Raw genomic sequence first — 9,932 nt, forward strand, 5'->3', positions numbered from 1 at the left:
CAACAAATCCACAGCTTGTTTGACACAAACAATGACAACGTGACTGCTGCTATAGAGAATGTTTCCCAGATAATTAGCATCAGTTGTTCATGACTGTCTGTAACTTAGCCAACAGTTTCACAGCCTGTTCATTGACAACACTTGCTCAGAACAAGTAGCCTATGCCTAGTCATACTTTCGTTCACACGATGACTGACATATTGTCACATTCTAAACATCTCTCTCTCCAAATAGGCTTAATAATTTTATTAGCACTAAACAAATTAAACTGTATTGCATAGCCTATTGTTATAGGTCACTTTTAAAATCACGTCATATTATATAATTATATCCTGGCCATGGATGCATTAATCATTGCATCTGTATTCAAAAATGTCGGGTAAATAGCAATTAAGCATCCTCTCATTCACCCTGAGAGGAAAGCCCCCTAAAAGGTCCAGGTTAGTGGATGCTCAGAGGTGGTGAAAAGGCCCATTATTGAATTGTCAGTGCCATGTGTCAAATCATTTCTTTTGCAAAGCTGAGCAATTATAAATTATACTTTTTCCCCATTTTGACTTAGGAGGGCATTGCTCCTACATACTTTAGCCAATAATCAAACGTCTGCTCTCTTTTGGAAAGCTGAGACACTGTTGGAAAACAATTAGAATAACTGTGTGATGTACTGTCACAAAGTTACAAAGGCTAGATTATTCTTTTATTTTTCTACCGGATAACAAGCGTCTTTGAACTGACCACATTTCAGCCCTCTAGGTCTTGACTTGATATGACTTGAGTCCTAGCATTAGGTCTTGTCATGCTGTGTGCAAAAGTAGATCAATATAGAATGACAACATGAGTACTTTAGACCATTATTTGCCAAGGTATGCTCATGCATTTGGTAAAATGCCCTATGAAAACTCCCCATAGGACTTTGGGTTATCCAAAATGCATACTGGCAATCAAATGCTTACTGCATATGAACCCCACATAAGCATAATATTGGCCTCAAATGAAAGATAATACTCTGAAGTTTCATGCTTGCATTTGGATTGTAGGCTACTTCAGGTTCTGATATGACTACACTAAATATGGAATAATTACAAAAAATACAAATCTTTACAATTTCTATTTCAATTCAATTGGTGTGTATAAGACGGGCTATATTTCTGCACAACTAATATTGGATCAACTGGTAACTGACCTGGGGCTGGTGTATGCTAGCTGGTGATGCTAGTTGCGCGTGTAAATCCTCACACCCCTAACCTTAAGAGCGCTTCTAACCGCTGACTCGACTCCCATGCCAGTGTGTGTTGACGTAGCGGGGGATTGTCGACGGGGAATGTCACTCTTGCCTGTCCTCAAAACTTGAGAGCCCTGAATGGGCATTATTTTATCGTTTTCCTTTGCACAATGCACTAAAAGAATTTATCTTTATAATGTAAAATGACTTGCAAAACTTTGAGACATATCCAATCAGTTGCATTCAATCCCCCCCCACACACAATAATGTAACTTAAAAAAAAAAAAAAAAGTAGGCTACCTAAATGTGCTTCCTTGTGCATTGCACTGCAAACTGTAAAATTGACAACATGACATTTGTTCACAAACAATGGCGTAAGGATTGTAGACTACTGATGTTTCCATTGGCATAAATACATGTTTCCCGTTTGAAACATAAATTATGATTCGGGAAATGCACCAAGTGACTGAAAACAACTGTAAGTGCCCAAATAAAAAGGCAACACAGCGCCACCTGCTGCTGCTCTACTTTTACTTTCCCACTTTACATTTAAGCTTACTGTGTTCGTCTCCTTTTGCCTTCTCATCTTGGCACTTTAAACGCAGTGCACGACGAAAAATGTATAAATATATTGGAGAAGAAAAGGCAGATGTCGGCATCTTCATTTGATTATTTTAATTATTGTCATTTTATTTCTGCCAGCTTTTGCCTCCCATTCTCGACGTTCCTCACACCCGAACAGGGGCGCCACCAAGGGGTAGCCAGGGGTTGCCGTAACATAAACTCTGGCCACCCCTGTGGCCACCCCTGGCTATGTGGCCAACGGACTCAAAATGTGTCCAAATTCACACCCATTATTCTCTGTTGAATTGCTCGCTCACGGAGTACTTATCACACATAAATCACACAGATATCACGTGGAAGAGCAGAACCTGAGCTTCCCCATGATATTAGCGGCTAGGTGTTGTGATAGCGAGAAAATGAATGTTGGATATACATGCCATTTAATCTCCCATTGTGCACACAGCGCTTCGTCTATCTCCACACCCATTACTCTCGGTGATATATCTCACGAACACCTTGATCAAAACATAGCAATACAGCAAACATACCATATATCAAAATAAACAGCAAACCTTAGCGAACACGAGGATATGAAGCATTCCTCTGTACAGTAAGCAGTTCCCGACTAATCCGGTTTTGAAATTGCAGCAAAAATTCTACATGTTATCCAACTTTGGCCTGAAATTGTAATATATTCTATAGCAGCCCAAAATAATGAACTTGCTTTCCGAATCAAAGAATCAAAAGTTGGTCATGGCATGCACAGATCAACTTTGCTTTTGAATAGATATTTCTACCCGCATGCTTCAAGTGGCATGTATGCAGACACAAAGTATTTTTCCCTAATATAAAGGCTGACCTAAGAAATATGCAAGCATGATCACATCATACTTTCAGTAGCCTAGACTGTCTTGAAAACGATACAGCCTATGAGCTCTTTTCCAAAGCTATAAATGAATTTTTGTAAACAATAATGTCATGTTTTTTAATTGTGTTTTTCAGGTAATATCAATAAAAGTGCAGTTGTGTTGTTTTGATTGAGTAAATAACAATTACCCAATTACAGTTTCGAAAACAAAATAATGATTTAAAAAAACGATTTATGAAAATGCACTAAAATGGAGGATATAGCGTTTTGGAGCCAAACTCTTCTTATGTGTCCTAATGTCCCCCCTCCCGTTTGGGCGTACCACCCCAAGATTTGCAATGGCCTCCCCTGGCCACGCCTGTCAAATTTTCTGCTGGTGCCACTGCACCCGAAATGGGCTGAGCGCCTATAGAGACATTTTAGATACTGACAATTTTTCTAACTTCATCTGTCCCGAAAATATGGTCGTCCCAGGACCTGATCATATAGAGGAGCGAGAGAGGGTTTATCCTCCGCTGGAGGAACTGAAATCGGATGCGCATGTCCCTGACTTCAGCTCATACCGTAAAAAGTCCATCGAGGAACCCAAACGTCATTTCGCCTAGTCAAAACTCTAATTCAAGATATCTATAATTACATTTTGACTAGGAAGAATGAAAGTTATAGATATCTCCAATTTCAGACATCTCTAATCAAAACTCATTCAAGATATCTATAACTTGTTAATAGATATCTACAATCAAATTATATCCCTAACTAATTCCAGTTACAGATATCTACAACGTAATTTCGCCTAGTCAAAACTTAATTCAAGATATCTGAAAAGGAACATGTAGATATCTTGAATTGAGGTGAATTAAAGATATCTTCAACTGGAGTTATGACTAGTCAGAATCAAATTGTACAGTCCAAAACGGAGGAGGCATATGAATCAATGTCCGTGTGGGAGTCTGTTACGTCCCTCTTCTACCCATAGGTGGCGTAGTTTCTATGTCCTTTTCGTGTGCTCTGCCTTTTTTCTGTTATTATCTTCAGGTGTGACCTGTGTGAGGGGTGGAGCTTCTCCCTTTATAGCCTACCTGTGCCTGGCGGTCTGCCTTTTGCCATTTGCGTTGGCCTTTTGCCAAGATCGGGTGGCCTCCACGCTCACTAGGCCGTGTTGTAGTTTTTTACTTTGTTTATTTTCCAGTTGTCCTTAAAATTTCTAATTATGTATTAATATTTTTGTTAATAAATACCCCTAGACTCGAGCCCCTTTGACTGTTTGTCAATTTGTATTGCATCTAGCGTGGCTGGCTGTAACAGAGTCATGGGTGCCTGAGTTGTGAACACTCTCCAGTCAGTGTTTTAAAAAAAAGCTGCTGAAGTGCCGAGTCAGCTCCCTCTGGCCACACTTTGTCTGTCCTAACTGTTGGTTTCACACGTTTGATGAGTGCTGAATACTTGGGCCACAGAAACAATGAGAGGTGATCTGACTGGCCTAGGTGGGGGAGGGGAGCGGCTTTGTAGGCATCAGCTTGTACTGTAAACACATACATGTTTGTGTAGGCATGGTCTGAAATATTATCTCCTCTTGTGGGGCATGATACATTTTGATGAAATTTGGGCAGTGCAGTTTTTAAATTTGAGTGGTTGGAATTAACCGTAATAATGAAGGGTGCCTTGGGATGCAGAGTTTGTTGTTAGTCGCTTTGGTAAAAAATGCGTCAGCCAAATGTAATGTAATGTAATTTTTACTGATAGCAGAATGCAGTTCTTGAATTTCCCCTTGGGGATCAATAAAGTATCTATCTATCTATCTATCTATCTATGTAGTATATAGGCTGCTGTTACTACAGTTGATGTAAACTCTCTGGGCAGATAGAAAGGTCTACACTTAACCATGAGATACTCTAGGTTCAGAAACCCATCTTACCGAGGAATAGATATCTACTCCGGGACATAATTTTGACATATTTTATGTATGGATGTATTTTTGATGTATTTATTCAGACATAAAAACAGCGGTCAATGTAAAATTGTATTGAATCCACATGAATGTACACCTTTTTACAAAGCTTATTACATTCTTTCAGGGGAAGAAATATGAAGATGTAAGGCGAGAAATAGCCTCAGAAACATGGAGACACATTCGAGCTATCCTCACTTGAAAGAGAGAACAGGCCCACAGCGCTTCTCACGTGGATGAGAAGTAAGTCAGGCCTCTCTTGTTGATCGCGTGTGGACAAATAGAGCGAAGAGTCAAATGGCAATGATATTATTACAAACTCTTTTAATCTGACTCCATTTAATAATTTGTATCACCATTCAATTACCAAGTAACTATTTTATCAGCTATGGAAGAGCATGGCATGGCATACTACGAGAATTGAAGTATACGATTGGTAGGCAAATGAATTTATTAGGCATTAAGCCTTAAAGGTAAATGTAACCAATATCACTTTAGTTAGTAGTACAAGTAAACTCACATGGTTTACTGTAACAAAGTAAAGTAACAAAGTAGCAAATGGTAACAAAGGAAACTTAACCAACTCACAGAGGTAAACTTACTGTAACAAGTTAACAAGTTAGAGATAACAGATACACCAGATAAAACAGCACAAACCCAAATAGAGAAAGGGGTAGAGAGAAAGAGAGAGAGACAGAGAGAGGGAGAGAGAGAAAGAGAGAGAGGGGGAAGGAGAGAGAGAGGGGGAGAGTGAAGCCTAAGATCAAGATGAGAGCCCAGATGGCAAAGAAGAGACCGAGGAAAACAAGAGCCTCCACTTTTATCATTCACTTGGGCCACCCCCGACTCATCAGAGCCTTTGTTGTCTGAGGGGGATGGGTGTGGCCCAGGTGGATATCATAACTTTATGCTACAGTGTAGTTCTTAGTCTACAACTATGCACAGATACATTAAATTGTAATGAAACCATGATCAGACTGTTTCCCACATTACAAGTATTAATTCAAGACCAAACATGAATGTATTATTCTCAACATAATTACATTGACAGTGATTTCAGAGGTAACCAATACTGTATGATAATTAGCTTGGCCTGGCACCCTGGGGGGTTAGGAATTTCGTTTGTGGGGGTAGTATGTGGCAGACCTCTGCAGCTTTGTTCTGAAATCTTGGCCTTGCAACTACAAAAGGCATTCTTTAGAAATGCAAAAGCTTTGGGCAAAAGACGGGGCTTACAAAACAATATCTGTGTGTGTTTACCATTATGATAAATATATTTCTTTATCAAAAATATAAACCCTTGATGAAATGTATGTATGTGTTAGGACACAGTTCAGTTTGCAAATTTCACTATGGCCGCACTTGTTTTTAGCCTGACTATTTTTAAAATCACCTTCCTGAACGAATCACCTGTTCAATGATAAGTGTTCATAAACATGACATCAATTTCATCTAAATGCATCCTGTGAGTTGGTGAACCAATATGCAAAGAATCCATATTGCTCACCACATCCAAATTTAGAATCTCTGTGACGTCATCCCCATGCTCCAGGGTGACACACAGTGGTAGATTTTGGCATTGACCAGAATACTCGGGAACTGCCTGGAAACTTCAAGAGGCGGTATATAAAGCAGTGAGAGCTCACCGTGCTGAAACCAAACAGACAAATCCAAGGCTATGCTACGAGTAGTAGACACAGCAAGAACTCCCGACTCTCACTGAAGATGTTGAGCCACGAATTCCAGCCCTCCGTCAGTCCCTTTGTGGACTTCTACTGGCCCGTCCACAGTATCTGGCCTCCGGTCAGACCTCTGGACATTCACACAGATCTTATGCTGAGAAACATGGAAGGTATGCCAAGCAGTCTGGAGCTCCTGAAGAAACTTCAGCACCACATCTTCCAGGACATTGACCAAATCCCAGCTTCAGAGGAGCTTCATCCACTTCCTTGCAACCTTGAGAAGAAGGGAGATGGTTTTGCTCTGATGCTGGACACTAAAGATTTTTCTCCTGAAGAGCTGTCAGTCAAACAGGTGGGCAACAAGCTACAAGTGAGCGGCAAATCTGAGAAGACACGAAGATGGAAAAGGCTCCTACTCCTACAGGGTCCAGGCCTTCAGGAGGGAGTTTGATCTCCCAGAAGGGGTGACTCCTGAGGCTGTGACCTGCAGTTTAGCAGAGGGAAAGCTTCACATTGAAGCACCAGGAAAACAGACGCCTTCCATCTCTGAGAGGGTAGTGCCCATCAACTGCAAAACAGCGGATTCCACAGAACAGTTGGAGAAGATGACAAAAGAGGACAATGCCACAGGTTGGGAGAAAATCCAACAGTAAACACACTGCTGAAAAAAGGAGACTATTCCTCTTTGAAGAAAAATGATGGACTTCAGTTTTATTCAGTTTCTTGTTGTGTTTCCAGACAAATGTAATGAATCTTTCCTAATATGAACAACCAATTTGTAATATGTTTTTTAATTTGTCTAGTTTGTTTTTTCCTAGTTTGTCTTCTCTTATTTAACAGAGTGTGCTAAACTTGAAATGCTAAAATTTCCAAGAAAGTCACAAGGCTTGATAAGTATATACAGGACTCACACAGTTCAACCAATGTCCATACTCAGTACAACATGAAGTCAAAAGACAATGCTTCAAGCACAAAACTGTTCATTTACGGAACTGATTTATCATTATTAGTGTGGTTTTTAGTATTGTGATTCAATGTGGCCAAATAAAATAAATATGTTTTAATATGAACAACTAATATGCATAATGTTTTTTTTACACTTAAAACATATATACACAGATATAACTTTCACTGACAATGACATGCTCAACACATGTAAGCAGGAATGGTGCTTTTAAAATCTGTCAAATGTTTTTGTTAATTAACTAAACTGACATATGGCCACTTAATATTTTTGTGTGGAGACTCGAATTTGAAACATGGTCTGCAAGCAAAAAAGCCTACTGTTGATTACTGTTAAAGACTGCATGGTACATTCGGTACACATCTGTATTGAACATAATGTCCTGTACTACACTACACACTCAATGTTGAGACAGAGCACATTGAAACTCAGAGTTGCCCAAAAGTCACTGGTGATTTGGCCTTATATGGGCTGTACGGGCTGTAATATTGGCATAAAATGAACAGAAAAAGATCATTACATTGCAATTATTTGTAAGCCAATTGATCATCAACCAACATTTTGAGTGTGTCAACTCGACTAGATAGGCTTACACTGACAGAGTAGAACAAATGTATCTGTTAGCATTATGTTCTTAATGATCTATGAACAGGTTCATAAGACTCAGTCCATCAGTCCAACAGTCCAACAGCCCATCATGCTCTTGAGAACACACAAGAGGATCATGAATCTTACCTCCCAGTTGCTGCTTGATTTTCACTTCTCAGATAACCTATGCTGAATATTGCTATAGATGCAAGTCCACAAATGTAGACAAAAATACTGAAGAACTGAATCAGAAAACCAAATATAAAACAAAAACAAGACCTAAACACCCCCCAAATACTCACAAACACAAGCCTGACACACTCAAACACCAACCACACACACTGGAAGACCAGCCATATGACAGAAGAGAGGAGCCACCACACACACATGACCACACCCTCCACCAGCAGCCAAAGCCATCGCAGAGGAGCCAAGAGGAGGTGGAGAGGACCTGGGGAGGCAGCAACCTGAAACAGAAACCACAGGGGGAGATGAAATGGGAGACATTTAGAAAGAAACCGAGTACACACATGCATGTACATTAGGGATGTGCCATATAGTGTCGCTATTGATATATCCATAGACTTCCTCTACACACACACACACACACACACACACACAGAACATGTCATAGTCATAATGTGCATACAAAATAAATGATTGTTTGTGTGAAGAAAGATTACTAGATGTGGGGAAATGAGTGAAAAGATTCTATAAAGATGTGGATATTTTTGAAGAAAGGAGAAAAAGATCACCTTGTCTACTTGTTCAGGTTGAGAGGAGTCCATTAAAATCTGAGAATCTTGAAAACAATGTTCTGTTCCTTCTAGCTTTGCAGAGCAAGCTGTGCAGAGAGAGCATTTAAACAACTTTTAATGCATTAATTTATGTACCAGATTAATACATTTTAACAACATTTTAACAGAATACCTCAATTTCTACAAGATTTATTGAAGTTTAAAATAATTTGACCAAAATAAGGAAAGACCAAGTGTGTGTGTGTGTGTGTGTGTGTGTGTACATGTGTGTGTTTGTGTGTAACACAGTTCAGTGCAATGGTGTAGCAAATAGTGTTGCATGCTGTGTGTAGGTTGCTTCCTTGCTAGTTTGCTTGCTTGCTATTCTGCTTTTAGCCACTGCCACTGGCTAGTCTCGTTAGATTCAAAAAGACGAGCAAAGCCTCCTCTGCCAGTACACAGTCTCTCCACCACCAAGACTTCTACTGTGCCTCCTTGCGTCCACACATAGCAACTGGGTACCTCACAGTCCCAGGCTGAACTGTAGGGGATCTCGGAGCAGCAGTGGGCCCCAGAGGTGGGGTCCAGGCCCATCGGTCAACCTGGCGCCCATCAACCACTGTCCCATGGCTATGGGTAAATAGCTCCACTGCCTTGTGGATGTCCTTGGTACGGCTAAGGCTATGGGAGAAAAACCCAGACAGAAAACATTCCACCCAGACAGAAAACTCCCCGCATTCACTTTAAACCTACTCATTGCACAGGCTTGCCTCAACCCCCAACCCACCGTCCACGACCCCGTCCTCACCTCCCTTTAATGAGAACAGCATCCCCCTTCGGCAGCTTCCCACGCAACTGAGCAGTCCTATTTAGAACTTGCACTGCTCACCCCTCAATGGGTAAGGGTCTAGAAAAGGTGACCTAAACATTGCCTGTTCCTCTAAACCTGGGTGGCAGACTGCAGCCGTCAAAGGCATCGTCTCCTGCAGTCGGAAAACTAGAAGAAAATATGCACTGCTTATGAACCTGGCTACCTGGAATGTTCGTATACCCTCCTAGACTCCTAGACTGAGACAAACAGACCTCACAGTTGGGCTGCCCTCATGAGCTCAACAAATACAGCATTGATATTGTAGCATTGTTGGAGATGATGCTTCATCTTTGCAGATGAAGACTCACTCACAGAGATGGGTGCAGGTTACACCTTCTTTTGGAAGGGCATCCCCAAGGACGCATGAAGACTATGGAGCCGGCTTAACAATAAGAGGTAGACTACTAAACAACATCCCAGAGTCCCCCCAAGCCATTAACGAACGACTAAACAACATCCCAGAGTCCCCCCCAAGCCATTAACGAACG

General features: G+C 40.8%; 1 pseudogene; it reads left to right on the forward strand.

The window, feature by feature from the left end:
- Window positions 1-6,103: 6,103 nt before the first annotated feature.
- On the forward strand, window positions 6,104-7,072 carry LOC125286874 (annotated as a pseudogene).
- The last annotated feature ends 2,860 nt before the right edge of the window (window positions 7,073-9,932 follow it).

Source organism: Alosa alosa, chromosome 21, assembly GCF_017589495.1.
Source record: "Alosa alosa isolate M-15738 ecotype Scorff River chromosome 21, AALO_Geno_1.1, whole genome shotgun sequence".
Taxonomy (NCBI): Eukaryota; Metazoa; Chordata; class Actinopteri; order Clupeiformes; family Clupeidae; genus Alosa; species Alosa alosa.